The sequence below is a fragment of the Boleophthalmus pectinirostris genome, unplaced genomic scaffold, assembly GCF_026225935.1.
Source record: "Boleophthalmus pectinirostris isolate CB_2022bp ecotype Guang Dong unplaced genomic scaffold, ASM2622593v1 HiC_scaffold_12, whole genome shotgun sequence".
In the NCBI taxonomy this organism is placed as follows: domain Eukaryota; kingdom Metazoa; phylum Chordata; class Actinopteri; order Gobiiformes; family Gobiidae; genus Boleophthalmus; species Boleophthalmus pectinirostris.
The window spans coordinates 31,351,277-31,368,468 of NW_026571018.1; the positions used below are offsets into that span (position 1 = coordinate 31,351,277).

Consider the following 17,192-nt stretch of genomic DNA (forward strand, 5'->3'; position numbering starts at 1 on the left):
TTGACTTGAAGACGTCTCTTTCAGCCTTTGTGACATCTGAGTTCTCCTCATCAGATGTGTGCTCTTGTTCAGGGTCATATATATATATATGTATATATATATATATATATATATATGAATGGACACAACTAACGCTGTAGCCGCCGCGTTCCAAATAGGAAGTTCTCTAGGAGGTTCTTTCTGACTCTGAGTAAGTGACTTGTGTTGGGATCTTTTCGTCTCTCTCTCTGTAACTGCTGCTGTGAGCCTCATCATTTTTGTCTTAAAACATTCGTATTAATCTGCGCCACATGATCCAGATTTTTTTATTTGCTGTATTGTCCATCAAAAAAACCCTATTCATAACATAGAACCTGGCTCTAGATTAACTCCTGTAACTCGTGAGCATTGTGAGCTTCGTCTGAGCGCCGCTGAACACTGTGGGTGACATCACACTCACTTAGTCCACTTCTGTACTGTAACAAACTGTATCAATGTGCTGCGAGAAAGAGAAGAGTTCACGTGGGTGAAGAGGACCGTTGTGTGCATGTGTATGTGAATATAGATTCTACGAGAAAGTTTGAGTTCATGTGGGGGAGGGGTGGTGAAGGGGGCCTGTGTGTCTGTGCGCATCTGCATGTGTTCAAATTCAAAGATAATATAATGCATGAATAAAAAAAAATTAAGTGATTTTGAAATCGAGATCAGATGAAAAGGATTACATATTTTAAGTACGATATATTTTTGAAGAAAATATTGACAAGAAACGATAATAAATAAATTTACACACTCAAACAATAGCAGGTTTATCCCTAAACACCTTGAAAATGTACAATAAAATAACAAAAACACAAACTGCAATAATAAATGAATAAAAAGCAGAATTAACACGTAGGGGAGGGGTAGTGAAGGGGGCCTGTGTGTGTGTGGTGTTAGTGCGCGTGTGTGTGGTGTTAGTGCGCGTGTGTGTGGTGTTAGTGCGCGCGTGTGTGGTGTTAGTGCGCGCGTGTGTGGTGTTAGTGCGCGCGTGTGTGGTGTTAGTGCGCGCGCGTGTGGTGTTAGTGCGCGCGCGTGTGGTGTTAGTGCGTGTGTGTGTGCTGTGGGGCACATTGAGCCATATTTGATCCACAGAGCAGCCTACAGCTTGTAAGTGATGCATAAAACACACTGTAAACCCACATTTTCTTTTACATATTAAGCCAAGCTAATATGACTAATCTTTTTAATATTTTACTAAAGGCGGGACCATTATTAAACAAAGTGTGTTGTGAGTTGTTGTACAGTTGTAGGGAGTATTATCAGTTACATAAGGGTGAGTTGTTGCACAGTTGTAGGGAGTATTATAGTATGAATGTAGTCCTGCATCTCTTAGTGTTTGAGTAGAGCTGTAGGAGCCTGTTGGAGAATGAGCTCCTCTGTCCCTCTATAGTCTGGTGCAGTAGGCGAGTTGTTGTACACTCGTAGGGAGTATTATCTGTCCCTCTATAATACTGGGTGAGCAGGGGTGTCCCTGATGGAGTGCAGTCTATCCAGTGTCCTCCTATCTCTCACTGTGACAAATGTCTCCAGCTCACAGCCGATCACGTGACCAGCTTTTGGATCATTTTGTCAATCCGCACAATGTCCCTTTCTACTCTACTGTATAAACATATTGAGTTGTAGCTAAAACTTCCAAAACGTGGAGGGACAGATGTGACGAGACCCAGACAGAGCCTTATTCTGAGGAGCCGGGTCCGATGGTAAACATGTGCCCACTGGTGGTTAGGGGCCTCCTTGCTCAGTAATACTTGTCTCTGTTGTGTAATTGGCATGTTAAAGTAATTACATGTTTTAACTAATTACACAGAACAGATTACTGCCATCGGGCTCATTTTGGACATGGCAGGTGGCAGGAAGTTCAAATGATGATGTATTAGGCCAACAGTGTTTACCTGGGTCCGGAAATGTTCTGCTCACTTGCAAATCTACCGACAGAAATACTTTTGAATGATAGTATAATGCTAACTGTGGGCGCTGCTCTGTCTGAGGCTAAAACTAAATCAACTAAACCATTTTTTCTTGAGTTTTCAGACAACTTTTTTTCGACACTTTTTGGGGTGGGTTTTTGACTCGAGGGCCACTTGACTATACACGGATGAGTTTTTGGCACATGGGATATGTAGAAAATATCTTATGTTATTGAAATATCCTATAATTGAAAATCATTACAACAAAATATCTGTCTTTCAGGTCCCACGATATTTACTATTTATTGAAATTACTTAGGATATTATCAAGTTCGGTGGGCCAGATTAAGAAGATTAAAGGGCCGCCGCATATGGCCCCCGGGCCGTAGTTTGCCCACCCCTGGGTTAGAGGTACATTAAAGAGAACATGTTATGCATGTTAAGGAAAATCACTGGTCGAACCCAAATATGCAGAAACCAAAAGTATTTATTAACAAAAATAGTCTCGGAAAGGGGATCGGTTCCAGGGGAGGCAGGATGGGTCCAGGTTGGTGTAAGTGCGAGGTATGTGGGGATGAGGCTGACCAGGGGCTTGCGGAACAGGTGGCAACAGGATGAGGCTGTGGCTCCAAACAGAAGAACTGAGGAACAGACAAAAGAAACAGGTAAGAATATAAATCTTCCGAATGCTCAAAAACACACAAAAAAGCCTGAGTTGTTCACCACTGGGTTGACAGAACAATCTGGCACCGGAGAGCAGGTCAGCCGGTTTCTTATTGCAGGAGATGATTACTTGATGGGAACCAGGAGTGGAGCTCAGCAGGTGTGATGAATTGGGGACCCGCCCAGGAAATGCCAAATAAGGAGAGAAGGGAAGAGGGAGCAGGGAAAGGAGGGGTAGAAGGGGCAGAAAGAAACCCTCACAATGCAAGATTGACTTTTATGAGCTTCTAACAAGGTTACAATCATGTTCCTTGTCACTGTCTTAAGTTCAAAGTTGTATTTCAGTTGATAAATGCACATTGAATCATCCTACATGTCATGTATTTGAGGCTTAAGTGCTTAGGACAAAATCTTTCTCCTAATCTCTTATTTCCACCGTCATGTCTGTAATTACTGACATTTATTATAATGAAAGACAGTTATTAAAATTATAACCTATCATGCCTATACAACTAACCTAGATTTTTGGTTTAAGTTTTTAAATTGTCAATATAATTATGATAACTACACTAACTCTGTGCTAACTCTGGGCACTACAATTTTTAATTCATCTTTATTCCGGACTCATGGTCCATTTTTAAAACAGACAAAGACAGTGACGTTACAGAACAATAAACATTTATATTTTTAAAAGACAGCCACACCAATGTCTCCACATCTTGGACTGATATTGCATTGCACTGAATCTCAAGCATTAGTGCAACTTGCAGTGTTCACTCGAGCAGTAACAAACAACTCCGTCACACTCATCCATTGTGGCCTCCTCAAAAACACCCACAAAGCATCATTGTAGGCACCTGCAGTCTTTGCAAACTAGCTTTTTTGTAATTAATCCAGAGGCTGTGTAGCCAGGCTGGTGCCACCTACTGCCTCTGTTCAATTTCATTTCTCCAGCGATTAGGTTAGGAATCAGAATACACTAGACGGTTTCCAAGAACCCCAGAAGTACAGGCACCAGCCAAACAGCGAAGAGTCATACATTCTGTGTTGGCAACGATTCATGAGATCGAGGATTTAAAGTCAGAATAAAGAGAATGTTTGGTGAATTTTATCAAGGGGAAAGACAGTATTGTCCTTCTTCCTACAGGATTTGAGAAAAGCTGAATATACCAGTTAGCCAGTTAGCGGTGCATTAAAACATCAAAAAAAGTACCCGCTTACCATCGAGCGAACAAATTCTAATCCTGCGAGGTCAGACGGTTTCTACGAAGTGAAACTGGCTGATGAATCAGGCTAGAGGCTGTTTACGATGGTGTACAATATGATTTAAACAATAACAAATTTACATCATTTGTACAAGAGCCAAACTTGCGCATAAGAGTATTTTGCCATGTGCGCAGTGATGATATGCCCAAGATATTACATTTTTTTTTTAACACTCAACACAATATTTGACAGGCAAAAGTCAGGATATCTTATGTGCTCGTTTTCTTTGTTCCCACAGATCATGTCCGTACTCTTGGTTGCATTATACTTTATATGCTGCTCCACACCGTAAGCTGAACACATGTTGAGTAGCTGCTGGAGACCAGCGGTGCTCGGACTAAAAAAGACCAAGTCATCTGCGTACATTAAATGATTCACCACAAGATTTCCAGCTACACAACCAGTTTTACATGTTTTAAACTCTGTTGACAGTTCATTTAGATACAAATTAAATAAAACTTGAGACAGAACTCCTTCCTGTCTGACCCCATTGCTGACCCTACATTGGGCAGACACATAGTTTTGCCACTTAATCTGCATTGTTTGCTGCGCATACCAATCAAAATACACACAATGTATTTGGGTACTACATCTCATCCAGTGTTTCTTGTCCTACTTTATACAGTTCAGATACATATAGGAGACATCAAATATAAGACGCAAAATATATGGTATAATGTAGCAAATCTATATTCTAATCTTAGCCGACTTTTGCTCTGTCAGCAGTGCAGCAAACCCTTGGCTTTCTCTCCTGAAATAGTTTTCACTTCACAGCTGTAGCATCAGGGTCAAGAAATGTTTTTCCAGAGTTATTTTGAGTTTATTTTTTTGTTTACTACACTCCATATGTGTTCTATGCACTTTAAATGACCAGATCACACTATTTTACAGAACCCTCTCGCCCAATTGAAAACATGCACATCTTTTCTATTGCTTTCTTGTGTAGTACATGTGTACGGGCCCGTCCTTCCTGTGAGAGGGTGCGGTCGTGTCTCATGTTTTCTATTGGCGCTGAACAAAGTGTCCACCAAACCATCAAAGACGCACACTGCATGAAGACAGCATGTTTTATGAGCTGGCCTTCAAAAGAACCCAGAGAGGAGTTCAAAGCTCACACTCAAGACCAGAAGACGAAGAGTGAGACAGAGAAAGTATGCTTGAGACAGACAGACACCATGAGAGAGACAGAAAGAAACCATGAGTGGGACACAGAGACATCATGAGTGGGACACACACACAAACACAAAAACAGTGAGACAAGTGAGTGGAGTGGAAACAATTTTTTAACACTAAATCCACCTTTTTGCTTCTAAAACTGTGTATATGGGGTTTTAATTATTAGCTATATGTGATTAAAAATTGCTCAAACATGCAACAATCATTTCAAGTACAACTCCAAGATGGTAAATGGTGAAGGGAAACAACTAGAACATGGTTAAAGCTCTGAAAGGTGGATTTATAATAATACGTCTGCTATAAAGGCCTATTCATACTTCATAAGAATGTTCTTTTTGCACCCAGGGCTGGCTAAAGAAAACTACATTATTTTGTTCATCCAGTTCCTGTTTGGAAGTTCTTGCGGCTTGTTCTCGACACCTCAGCTGAGCAGAATTTTGTTCAGCAGTTGGCAGCATTGTCCGACGTCTTCGCTCTGATTGGTTATTTATGTGAGCGTGGTTTATCTGCTGGAGCCAACGGGTGTGTTTTGAGTCACAGCTAGAGGAAATGGTGAGAAAATACAAACATCTATGCCAGGGGTGGGCAAACTACGGCCCGGGGGCCATATGCGGCCCTTTAAACCATTTAATCCGGCCCGCCGAACTTGAATAAATTATAGTAATAAACCTTGTTGATGTTTTATTTTTCCTGCATTTCCGGCGTTTCCCAGTAGATGTCGCACTACCTATACATTGAGGTGTGGCATATTATGTCGGCCGCAATGCTTTATGTGAAAGTATTCTTTTTCAGGTGGCGTATTCGGACCATGAGTGAGGTAGAAGTGTTCAAGACATCATTGTTTTCATGTTTGAGTGGGTTTAAAGCAAAGACGTATAGATGCAATGTTACAAATCTTAATGCATGGAACGTGTTAAAGGTCTGGTTTCATGTTTGTGCAAGTGTTTATGCATGTAACTTCATGGTATGGGTTCTGTTTCTCAATGAGCTCTCAGCGCTCAGGACTCATGCTCACCTGTGTGCAGTTGAGCAAACCTCATTCTCTTATGTGTTCTGAAACTTACGCGTCCTAAAGTTCTTATGAAGAATGAATAGCCCTTTAAAATGCATAAAATTTTACCTTGGTTTGTAGAGATCATTATTTTCACTCCAGTATATGTGAAACTTCATGGGTAAAAAATATAAATAATAATATTTCATTTATTTATTTATTTTTGCATCGATCAGTGTTAGCATTTCTGAACACTCCACTAAAGGCTGCACTGGGTAAAATACACAAACAATATGAACCTGTAGTACAACACCCTCATCTGTAGTACTCTAATAATGGGGTTAGGTGGTCCTTAAAGTGCCCCCTCCTTTCACCTGCTGCACTAATCCCTGTGTAACAAAGAGTGGATCTGCTCAGCTGGACCCTGACCTCTGATCCCATATACCTCATTCTGCTCTGAGTACTTCCCCAAATCAGAGAGACGGAGAGAAAAGGGGCTGAGAGACTTAAAGTGGACCTATTATTAACCAGTTATAGTTGTTTCCCCTTCTCATTTGCCCTCTGAAAGTGATTTGGAGTGATTTGTGCACATTTGAGTGGTCTTTAATCACCTATTTTCAAGACCACATATTGTCAGTCAGCCCCTGTTTTCACTGCCACCGCTACACGCCCACTGAATCTGTGTATCATTCGTTCAGTCGTTTTTCAAAATAAAACCAAAAATAAGAAAACTAAAAAAAACAACCTTTTTCTTCATTATGTGTCTCCAAAACCAAAATGACAAAAAAAAAAAGGATAATGATTCGTTTTTTCAGTTTTCGATTTTGTGTTTAAATGAATGAAAAAAATGAAAAAATGGAAAAAAACAGATAACAGCCGTTTCCCGTTTCTGTGACTTAAACTGAGATGCTGGACTTTTGTGTCGCATACGGACTGAACCAGGACTGAGACCAGGACTAAACCAGATCTAAACCAGGACTAAACCAGGTCCAAACCAAGGTCCCTTCTCTCTCTCTCAAGTCCAAGATTAGTCCTGGTTTAGCCCTCCTGGTTCAGTCCTGGATCAATCCTGGTTCAGTTCTGGTTTAAGTTTTGGAGACAAATAATGAACATGAGTTGTTTTTTTGTTTTCTTATTTTTGGTTTTATTTTGAAAAACGAATGAACGAATGATACACGGATTTCACTGCTCTTCTACAATTTTATTTTCTTAATCGGTGATACATGTAGGACTCTGTAGTGTTTTGGTACTCTCTGATGTGATCTGCAGCTATCCATAGGAGATGATGAGGAGAGACAGGAGACTCTTTGTTGTGGTGATGTTTATGGCAACGTCAGCTCCCAATGGGCAATGCAGTTTTCTAATGTGGAAATCAGCAGACTAGTTTCTTTTATTAAATCGTTTTAGAATAATATTGCCATTTAATACGTGCAAATTATAACATGATGATCCACGGGTGTCACCCACAGTTTGAGAACCCCCTCTTTAAGAGAACTTCCACTGGCACTTTGCAGAAACTGTGAAGAAATTGAGTGGGTAGGTAGATGGGTAGATTTTTAAACCTGTGCTGTCAAGTTTCTAACTGGAGTTACTTTCTCTTACTAGTTTTGCAGTAGTATTTACCAGCCTCTGCACATTTACACTGTGATAAATACAGATGCATTTATGTACTTTTATTAGGCAAACTTCAACCGCATATCGCTGTAAGAAGTTTATTGCCGACAGCAGCGGCCGAATGAAATATGATCGCACTTGACGAGTGTCAGAAACAAAAGACAGAGAGTTCAAAACAAGATCAAGTCCATGCGCCTTCAAGACCGAGACAAGATCGAGTCCATGCGCCTTCAAGACCGAGACAAGATCTAGTCCATGCGCCTTCAAGACCGAGAAAAGATCGAGTCCATGCGCCTTCAAGACCGAGACAAGATCGAGTCCAAACACCTTCAAGACTGAGAGAAGACCAGAGCCTTCAAGACGAGACAAGATCGAGTCAAACATCCAAGCGCCTTCAAGACTGAGACAAGACAAGTCCAAACGCGGTCAAGTCGAGACAAGACTGAGTCCATGCGCCGTCAAGACTGAGACAAGGCAGAGTCCAAACACCTTCAAGACTGAGACAAGACCAAGTCCAAACGCGGTCGAGTCTGAGACAAGACCGAGTACAAACACGGTCGAGTTCAAGACAAGACCGAGTCCAAGTGCCTGAGACAAGACAGATTCTAAACGCGATCAGGTCCGAGACCAGACCAAGACCGTAAAAAAACTCAGTAGTGACGCAGTACTCAAGACCGGTCTTGATCTCGAGTACTACGACACTACTGAGCGCTCTACCAACTATATTTATGTTGAGAGCGGGATTTAAACCACCAACCTCAATTTTGTTACTCAAGTAAAAGTACAGATACAGGGGTAAAAGTAAAAGTATGTGTATTTAAGTAAAAATATATTGTACCTGTTTAAAAAAAGTACTTTAAGAATAAAAATAAGTATTTTTTGCAGAGATTATTCAGGACTATTACAGTATCAAATGAAGTCATTTTGATTATTCTAAATTATTTTATTTAAAAAAACAACAGATTTTAAGTGATTCAGCTGATTTCTTGATTTTTGTAGCTTTATTAATTCCTTTTAGAATAACATTGCGATTTAGATTATAGCTCATAGATTATAACTACAGTATACAGCAGGCTCAAGCACAATATGTCTTCTTAAAAAGATTCAACGTGAGATGGAAAGAGAGAAAGAGGAAAAGAAAAAGAGGGAGAAGAGGGGGATTCTATTATAACTATTAGACGTGAGGAAGGAAGTGAGTCTGGCAAAGGGGACAGGGCAAGGAGGTAGGAGGTAGGAAGCTCCTGAGGGGATTAGTGTCCAGCCGCTCCCTCGGGACCGGAGCAGATACTTTCATTCAAGTTCAGAGAGCGGAGAGGAGAGGAGACAGGAACTAAGGAAGGACGCACATGAAAAAGCAGAACAGGAAAATAAACAGGACGAGATAGAAGTAAAAGCAAAAGGATGAGATGATAAAAACCCTTAGTGAACGCACCTGTTTAAACTGCTACGGGAGACGCTACAGCTGACCACAAACACAACTAGCATGTGTGCAACTCAACGCTCCACGGAAATTTAAAACGGATTTTATCTTTTTTTTTTTTTTTTTTTACAACAAATAATGCCTCAGAACTAATGATTCTTTCTTTAAAGCTGACCTATAATGCAACCGTGTTATAGTTTCTCTCAGCATTTATTCTTCTCTCTCACTTAATGTCTCTTATGTTTTGATTTTAATGTATTTCTTATTCTGAAAAGCACTTTGTATTACTTTGTGTACAAATCGTGCTATACAAATAAACTTGCCTTGCCTTATACGCCTGTAGTTGTATGTGGAGGGATGTGTGCATGTTTAAGTAATCTTTAATCACTTATTTTCAAGATGCCATTTTACAGATCAACCCCTTTTCTCGGCCACTGGTACATGCCCACTGCTCTGTACTTACTTCATTCTCTCATTTTATTTTCTTACTTTGTGATACATGTAGGATTCAGCAGCACTACATAGTAATTTTAGAACAAATGAAAAAAAAAAATGAAAAAAAAATCTGCTTCTCTCTAGTGTGATGTGCCAGCCAGAAGCACACACTTTAACAAAACTTTACAAAGACGAGTGAGTCTGGAGACATATCCTCACTCCCTGATTTCAGAAAGCATGATTGACAGGCAGATGAACCAGAGAGATCGTCCGGTTCCAGGTCTTTCTAGATAGGCTCTATTCACGCTTACGTCACAAACTTGGAAGACGTTTGGAAGCATGTGATAACAATGTCTGGTGTAGTTACTGACACTGGGCTCGCCTACCGACAGTGCTGGGTGTAATGTAACTACTTTTTTGGTTAAAACTAGTGTAAGACACTACTACTAAAAATTGGATAATGAAACGCAGTTCCTTCTTCATTTCGGTGTAATGTTGCTTTTTTATGTACATGGGCCGGTCCCCACCCTGGTAGCATGACGCAGTTGGGGAGGACAGTCCACCTCGGTCGACATTAGTGCTGGGAGCGGGGGGGGGTCTGTCTCTGCCTGGTTGGAAAGGGTGCAGTGGGCACCCATGGCCCTGGGAGGTCTTGTTGGGAGGAGCTGTAAAGCACGCTTCGAACCTTTCCTGGCTGACCCAGAGCCAGTCACAGCGCACCACCTCGTGCACTTGGTGGGGGGCAGCAACACCTGGGGAGATGTCCATCAAAGAGAAGGGGTCCCTCAAGGGGGATCCTCCCCACCGAACGGTCGTTCCTTGCCTGCCGTTTGAATCCCCCAGGCAGACAGACCGACCCACACCCGTTTACCTCTTAGCTGTTTCACGTCCTCTTGACCTATCTTCAAAGTTCTTTTCAACTTTCCCTTACGGTTCATGTCGACTATCGGTCTTGTGCCGGTATTTAGCCTTAGTTTAGCACCAAAAAGTAATGATTAATGTAAAAAGTTTCCATAGTGGGTAACTAAGTAAAGGATTACTTTTGAAAGAACTGACGAGCAATGAGCAAACATTACTCTTTTAAAGTAACTTCCCCAACACTCACTACTGTCTGTGATAATACCCACCGAAATAAATGTGATCAGTGGTAAAATGAAGACTGCATATGTTTGTGCTGTTTGGAATCATCTCTAATTTGGTGCCTCATCTCTTCTAATTGCATGTACCCAGTGCGCTCAGAGTTGTGTGTCAGTGATGATAAAAACTGAAGTATGGTTGTAATTGTTGATTAGCCGAACATAACGGAACGCTACAATGACATGTAGATGAAGAAAACTGGGACATTTTCTCATTTTTCCTACATTTTGTCAGACTTACAATCACGAACAGAGCTGCCGGAAGTTGTCACTGCATGTTTCCAAACGTCTTCCTGGTTTGTGACGTAAACGTGAATCGAGCCTAGAAGGGACTGGCTGGTCAGGCGAGTGCTCTGCGGCTATCCATCAGAGGTGCCGACTCTTTGTTGTGATGACGTTTACACCTTTGTCATTTTACTTGAGTGTATTTTTTGCCATGTAACTACTTTTGAATACCTCTTTAGAACTCTTTCTGCTCAAAACTACAATATCCTCGAAACACCGTACCTCCTCACTTGGCCAGGCGCACAAAGTTAGTTAGCCGCCGTTAGAGTCAGATTCACATGTTGGTGGGTGCTAACGTGGAGCAGCTGTAGCGACACCTCTGCTCTCATGAAAAGTGTTATGTCTGACACTTCAGAGCCACCTTAGCCCATTCATCCCAACTCACAGCAAAGTTTAGGCACTCACAGAGAAGTAAATACAAAGTCAGTCAAGTTCAACTACAGTGAAAGATAAAGTTTTCAAAGGTCTGATAGCAGTTCAAAAGACGGCACAGATGATAATAACGGAAGCTCGAACTTACGGTTAAGGTATACAGTACTTTTTTGTCCCAGTGATCTTTCCCACATATAGGGCAACACTTTGAATACTGTCCCAACCAGAGAGAGGCTGAGAGAGTTAAAGTAGACTTTTCATTTACTCTCTGAAAGTTATTTGGAGTGATTTGTGCATGTTTGAGTCATCTTTAATCACTTATTTTCAAGACGTCATATCGTTAATCAACCCCCGTTTTCATCACCCCCATCGGCATGAACTCCCTGCTCTGTACTTGCTTCGTTCTCCAATTTTATTTTCTAAAGTAAGATGCCTGTTTTTCCCCGTGTGTTTTTTTTTTTTTTTAGGTGATGCAAATGTCCAGGTTTTCATTATCATTCATTGGGGCCATTAAATTGAGCGGCTCTCGTAGCTCTCTGTGACTCAGAAGGAGCGAGCAGACACAAACAGTCAATCAGTCTGCAACATTCTGAAGCAAAAATGCGCATTTAACAATGACTTGTACAAGAAATTCTCCGTTTTCCGTCCCGGTCAGGATAAGTGGAAGGCCATGTGCACAGGTTGCGAGGTGAGAGTAACCCAATGTCGAGGCCCCACCCCCGGTAAGGTGTCCGGATTTTCACAAATGGAAATATGGTCACCCTATTCTAAGGCTACGTTTATATGATGACGGTCTGAGCAGAAGATGCAAAAGTGGCGTCGCGTCTTCACTTTTTATTCCGCGTTTAGACAAGAGTTTTCGGGAGGAAATCTGTGTGAATACGGTGATGCAAAAGTGTGTGGAATTCGATTCCTTTTTCTGTGTACTGTATGTATGTGACGTAAACCCGTACGCGATGTGAGCAGATCTGACCAGAGTTTTGCGTCTTGGGCAGTGTAGATGGAAACGCTACGGTGGAGCGTATTCAACTTTTCCCCTCTGGAGGGTGGTTTCAGATTTTTGCATTTTTTAAGCCCCAAAAACGTCGTCACTGTCTAAATGAAAGGCACTTCTGATAAAATATTTCGTCATTTTTACCGGCAAGCATTTTCATGTAAACAGTCCCTAAGTTTGTGTTTTGGTAGGGTCACGTCAACACTTTGGTACAGATGAAAAAAAAAATCTGCGTGGTGTTGATGTTTTACGGTGACGTCAGCTCCCAATGGACACTACATTGAACACAGATAAGTAAATACCAAATCAATCAAGTTCAACTGCAGTGAAATATAAAGTTTTCAGAGGTCTAATAGCAGTTTCAAAGTTGGCAGAGGTAATAATGGTGGAAGTTCGAGTTTACGGTTAAGGTAGTTTGACCAGATTTTCAAAATCAAAAATTGGGACACTCCTCATTTGGTGTGGTTCGTAATAAAATTGTGAAATGAGTGCGTAACTAAGGAGAATTTTTCTGCACTTGGTCCATTCATGACTAACATGTGAGTCAGTATAGTCACTTTTTTTTTGTGCTTTAGTCATTTTAAGCAGCTTTTCTGTATTTTACATAACCAAGTGACAATTTATGCCTCTCTTTACTCTTGGCAGGGATCAGACTGGTCAAAAATCCTGACCTTTCTTGTATAAAACTGGGACAAATCAACGTATAAATCTGCCTGGACAGGAGACACAGGACTCAAAACTGGGACTGTATACTTTATTTGTCCCATTAGTGAATGTGTCCTCTGCATTTGACCCATTTGTGAATGTTGGATATTTGTTGTACACAATTTTTCTAAGCATTTTTGATGAAAATTGCAATTTAGAATTTGAAAATTATAAAATAATGATCCAACGGTGTCATGAATTTTAACTATATACCCGACACAAGTACAATAGGTCTTCTTTACAATAGTCAAAAGTCCAGAAAATTAAAATCTTTTGTGTGCCAGTATTACGTCATTGTGACACCATCAAGATAAGGTGACAATTGCTGCTTGTAGACTTTGTTCTAAGTACATGTACATGATTACACAGCACCTCCACCTCAGCCCGTTCAGCCCAACTCACAGCAAAGTTTAGCTGCTTACAGATAAGTAAACACAAAGTCACTCAAGTTCAACCACAGCAAAAGAAAAAGTTTTTCAAAGGTCTGATAGAAGTTCCAAAGTTGGCAGAGATGATAATGATGGAAGTTCAAACTTACGGTTAAGATGTACTTTACAGCGAGAAAAAAAAAAAAGTGTCCTTTGCATTTGACCCATCCATGATTATTGTTTATTTGCTGCCTGGGTTCCAGAATACACACTTACACTTACAATACTTTACAAAGATATGAGTCTGGTCACAGGTGAATCGACCAGTTCAGATGAGCATGATTGACAGGTGGATTAGCCAATCAGAACACACATGGTCTGTCCAGATTAAAACGAATATGACTACTTACTAGGGAAAAATAAATGAAAAAAATATTACAGGGGACTGAAAAACACTGTGGATGTCTGCAGAAACATCCAGAAGTGAAGCACTTAAATCTGTTAATCTTAGGTGAGAGAAATGTGCTTTTATTACAAATGACCAAAAGTATGACATGTAATAAAATTTCAATTGGTCAGGTTTTGTGTGACTTGATAGTTCAGTTAAGAACATCGAAGAACAGCGAGAGACACGCCTGGGTAGACTATCGCAGCTTTCAAAAAAATAAGAAAGACTTGTCAGAAAACCAGCACGTCTAAATAGAGGCATGTCATAATACCGGCATGTCGGGAAAAATGTCGGAATAGGCAGCAAACCCCGTAATAGTCAGCGAATCTGTGTGCCTATAGTGTGCGGAGAAACAACTGTGTCCTTGTAATACCAAATGGCTTCGCAAATTATTTTATAAAATTAATCCACTCCAGATATAATTACAATACAGCACTACTTGAAATCTGAACTTAAAGATGCATTGCGTAACTTTTCTGGAGGAGGGTCCGTCACCTGCTTGTTTCTATGGTTATGTCATTGCTCTGCCTGGAATGTTCCACAGTATGACATTAAACTGCTTTACCTTCCGTTTATTCAATCACAGGTGGTTTTACAGCTCAAAAATACCTAGAAAAACAGGCATTCTGACTGTGAGCGGGATCGCCTCTCCACAGATCTGACCTGCAACTTGGTCTGGTTTGGTCTCCGTGAAGATAGAAAGGTTTAATATCATACTGAGACGGTTTCACTTCGTGGAAACCATCTGACCTCGCAGCATTAGAATTTGTTTGCTAGACGGTAGATTAGGCCTGTAACGATAATCAATAAATCTATTAATCGTACGATGACTTTTAACGAGCTCGATAACTTTTCCAGCCACGATAAATTCTATTTGCATGCTTGTTTGTTTTCCTTGCTCTCTCTCGTTCTTTCTCACTCTTTCTCGCTCTCAAAGAGACTGAATGTTAGAAGCTTCTATCGCTCTCTGACTCTTCTCGTTTAACAAGTGTAATGACGCTTGAACCAAATGCGCGCGTAGTCTGAGTGCAGAAACACAAGCTAGCGCGCCACTGTCTGTGCGGTGCGCTAGCAGCACAAGCTAGCGCCGCTGTCAGAACCAAAACAGTTCATCGGTGACAAAACAAGTCACGATGCCGAATCAACACGAGTGAACGGGACACGTCTCAACAGCCACGTGCGTCAAATGCAGCGAGCGCGCAAATGACGAGAAGAAATGTCTCAAACCCCAACAGCCGACATAAACCCAAAGCGACACAACTAGCCTAGCGCCCGGGAGAACCCGAAATCCCGAATCCCTCATAGAGAAACAGCATCCTGTGTCGCGGGTTAATATGAACTTTTAAGACCAAAATGACGAAGCAACAGCAGTAGCCACAGAGACATGAGACATAATGTTCCAATGTAAGTCAATCACTAAAATAACTTTAAAGGACAATTTTGTTACAGAGACTTAAAATGTTAATATTATCGTTTATCGCAATAAATTCTTGGTCAATTAATCGTCCTGCAAGATTTGTTATCGTTACAGGCCTACGGTAGATGTACACTTTTTTTATTTTACCAGTCGCTGCTATTTGGTCGTGACGTATGTAATGCACCGCTAACGGGACTAACTGGTGTATTAAGCTTTTCCCAAATCCCGTAGGAAGAAGGGGGTTCTGGGGTTCTTGCAAACCATCTAGTGTATTCCAATTTCTGACCTAGTCGCTGGAGAGAAATGAAATTGAGTGGAGGCACTAGGCTGGCTAAAACATTCCAGAAAAAGCAATAACATCTCCATGAAGAAAAGCATTTGTCGGACCATACACAATACACTTTTAACTCCAACCGGCTTCCATGTAACGCGCATGACTTTTACGTCTCGTGTTATGACGCTACCTCCATCGCTGGTGTTTTCCATCCATGACCTCACACTGACTGTCTGTGTATATGTATGTGGAGAAGCACCTGTAGCTCAGAGCCCTCTTTTTACAAGCCCGACACGACTCCAAACGCATGGGTGCACGTGAGCAACCAACAAGTCATGTCTGAAACATCCCAGCTATCCTGTTAACGTTATTATTGGCGCTCATTAAATCCTTTATGTGGATTAAATGTGGCAGAAAAATGCTTCCCGGAGGACTCAGAGTTTACGCAGTTTTACGCGAGCAGCCGTGTCGTACAATGGGACGAGATGATTCTTACAGGTGATGTTATGGGACAGGAGGTACTTCCATTGGAGTAGAGGACTCGGAAAGGAGGAAATGTTAAAGCCAAACTACCATTTTACGTCTCAACTATGTTTATTCACGTATAATTCTGAAAAAAAAGAATTTAAAGCTGCACTGTGCAATGTTTCTGGCGGAGATACATCACCTGCTTGTTTCTATGGACATTTCTCTGCCTGGAATGTTCCACAATATGACATTAAACAGCTCTACCTTACATTTATTCAATTACAGATGGCTTTATAGCTCAAAAATACATGAAAAAAGTATTCTGACTGTGAGTTTTCAAGTAATTTCCCTTGTGGATCAGAAAAGTCTAAAGGCCTGTTTACACGAGAACGCTTGCGGGTAAAAACAACAAAGTATTTTATCGGAAATGCCTTTTGTTTAGACGGTGACTGCGTTTTTTGAGGGTTAAAAACACAAAAATCTGAAACCACCCTTCAGAGTGGAAAAGTTGAATATGCTCCGCCGTAGAGTTTCTGTCTACACTGCCCAAGATGCAAAAGTCTGGTCAGATCTGCTCACGTCGTGTGCACGTTTACGTCACATACATCACCACCGAGCCGCCTGGCATGCATACCAATCGAATTCCACACACTTTTGCGTCACCGTATGCACGCAGATTTCCTCCCGAAAACACTCATCTAAACGTGGAATAAAAAGAGAAGATGCAACGCCACTTTTGCGTTCAGACCGTCATCATATAAACGTAGCCAAAGTCTCAGTTGCTTCTCCACAGATCTGACCTGCAACTTGGTCTGGTTTAGTCTCCATGAAGACAAAAATGTTTAATACCATACTGTGAAATATTCTGGACAAAGCAATGACATCTCCATGAAGAAAAGCGTTTGATGGATGGAGAATTTTGAGCTTTTGAGTTGTAGAAAGGCTAATAATGGGTTACTTTAATAATGTGTGAATGAAATAAAACCTTTGACAAAAAATCTTGCCTAGTTTTGCTAGTTTGAGTTCATAGTTTTTGGGCATGGACTGCGTTTGAGACATACACAGTGTCAATTCTATAGTGTAAATAAGACAATACTTAACATTAGACCAATAAATATATATCAGTGTTTCCCAAACTTTTTTTCTGGGGACCCATATTTTAAAAGTCACAAACCTTTGACCCAGGTCAATAGAATAGGGTCACCATATTTCTGTTTGTGAACACCCAGACACTT

At 41.0% G+C, this 17,192-nt stretch overlaps 1 long non-coding RNA gene across 1 annotated transcript in view; it reads right to left on the bottom strand.

Moving 5' to 3' along the window:
* Positions 1–2,217: 2,217 nt before the first annotated feature.
* LOC129407501 (uncharacterized) overlaps positions 2,218–17,192 on the bottom strand; it is a 42,607-nt gene continuing 27,632 nt past the window's right edge. Inside the window, exon 3 of the long non-coding RNA XR_008631570.1 lies at positions 2,218–2,566. This is a non-coding gene — a long non-coding RNA (uncharacterized LOC129407501). The remainder of the gene's footprint in view (positions 2,567–17,192) is intronic.